Source organism: Aulonocara sp. 'chitande type north' Nkhata Bay, linkage group LG6 (genome assembly GCF_057382095.1).
Source record: "Aulonocara sp. 'chitande type north' Nkhata Bay isolate Kocher_YH1m ecotype deep benthic linkage group LG6, A_spYH_male_GT1.1, whole genome shotgun sequence".
Taxonomy (NCBI): Eukaryota; Metazoa; Chordata; class Actinopteri; order Cichliformes; family Cichlidae; genus Aulonocara; species Aulonocara sp. 'chitande type north' Nkhata Bay.
Genome location: NC_141349.1, coordinates 22,652,528 through 22,654,037, shown reverse-complemented (window position 1 = coordinate 22,654,037; position 1,510 = coordinate 22,652,528). Strand labels below are relative to the sequence as shown.

Below are 1,510 nucleotides of genomic sequence, written 5' to 3'. Positions count from 1 at the left end.
CATGGGTTTTTATTCATTGTTGGTTCATTTTCAATTCATTCTTTGTAACAGTAATAGCTGTTGGTGAAGGAGCAGCTTATCGTATAGCGGCAAGAATCGCTGCAAGGAGCGTTGGATTCTGCAGAAGTGTTGGATTCTGTAGAAGAGCTGTTATCAGGGTAAGATAACTTGTGTTAGTCCCAGTAGTCTGCAAGAAAATAAGTAATAAATATTATTACATGGGATAATGCATTCTCTGTTGAATGGCTTTCTTTGGATATGATAATATTGGAGAGTCCAGTGTGTCTAATGTTCAAACATAGAAAGACAAACATGACACTCACCCCCTCCCTAGATGAAGAACGTGCATCACGCTCGTGTGCTGAGTCAATCTGTTTAAAAAAAACAAAAAATACATGCAAATGTGTTGTTTGGATATAACAGTACAGGAACACTGATACAGTCTCTGGTGACACGATTCCACACACAGTACAAGATATAGTTATACATTTTATATTAAAACATTAATTTAGTCTTCAGTCATATTACACTTACAGGATTTGCCAGAGCAAGGCTCAGCAGGCATCCAAGCAGAAACACAACCTTGATCATGGTTTCAGTGATTCACCTGTTAACAATAATTTTGATGAGATGTGGTCAAAACCATCAGCCAAATCACCATTCCACCAACATTACATTGAAAACACAGAAGCAATAAAGGATTGATGAGAAATGTTACCGTCAGGTCTTCACAACTTCAGCAGACTGTCTCAGAGATGTGGATGATTGTGGTAATGCTGTACTGACAGTGGAGCTTTTTATACACAGTTGCAAGAGATGATTTAATCTCATTTGCGTAACTGTTGGGAAATTATAATTCTTAGTAAACATCCTCATCTTAATATAAGAGGAAACACAATTAGGCAATATTTAAGGACACACCTGATTAAACCCTTTTGCTACAGCACAATTAAATAGCAACAAGCTGCTGACTTTTATCCTGTCAACCAATCAAAAGATTATATGGCAACATGTGATATTTGGTTGTTTAGAAACCCCTGAAAACGTTGGAGGTGACGACAGTCGGAGAGAGAGAGAGAGAGAGAGAGAGAGAGAGAGAGAGAGAGAGAGAGAGAACAATAGCGAGCGGTTTCCATAAACCAGGACCTGCTCTTGATGTTCTTTAATTGATTTTTGTCTTCTTATCTATTAAATAAAGTTAATGTACCTTTGTTCTATAACAGCAAGTCATTAAGAAAAAACTGGGTGTTGTTTGTCAACTGCTTAAGCTGCGAAAACTCCTGATTTGTAATAATAGCGAGGTATTTCCATCTGTTTACCAGTTTGTAGACACTATAGGGTGGACACCTACAGTGGTAATATGCATTACTTTCTAGTTATATGAAGAAGTGTTTCTCAAACTTTTGGAGCCATGGCCAATATTTCACATTAGAAAAATCACACAGCACACAACCAAACAAAATGTTGCAAAAAGCATATTGATAATTTTCCCTTGAGAATCCGTGGTGGA

At 37.3% G+C, this 1,510-nt stretch overlaps 1 long non-coding RNA gene across 1 annotated transcript; it reads right to left on the bottom strand.

Moving 5' to 3' along the window:
- LOC147327791 (uncharacterized) lies at positions 1 to 763 on the bottom strand. Its single transcript, XR_015130043.1, has 4 exons — positions 719 to 763; positions 535 to 607; positions 324 to 371; positions 1 to 187 (listed from the first exon to the last, which is right to left on the bottom strand). It is a non-coding gene; the product is annotated as an uncharacterized LOC147327791 (long non-coding RNA).
- Between the last annotated feature and the right edge of the window lie 747 nt (positions 764 to 1,510).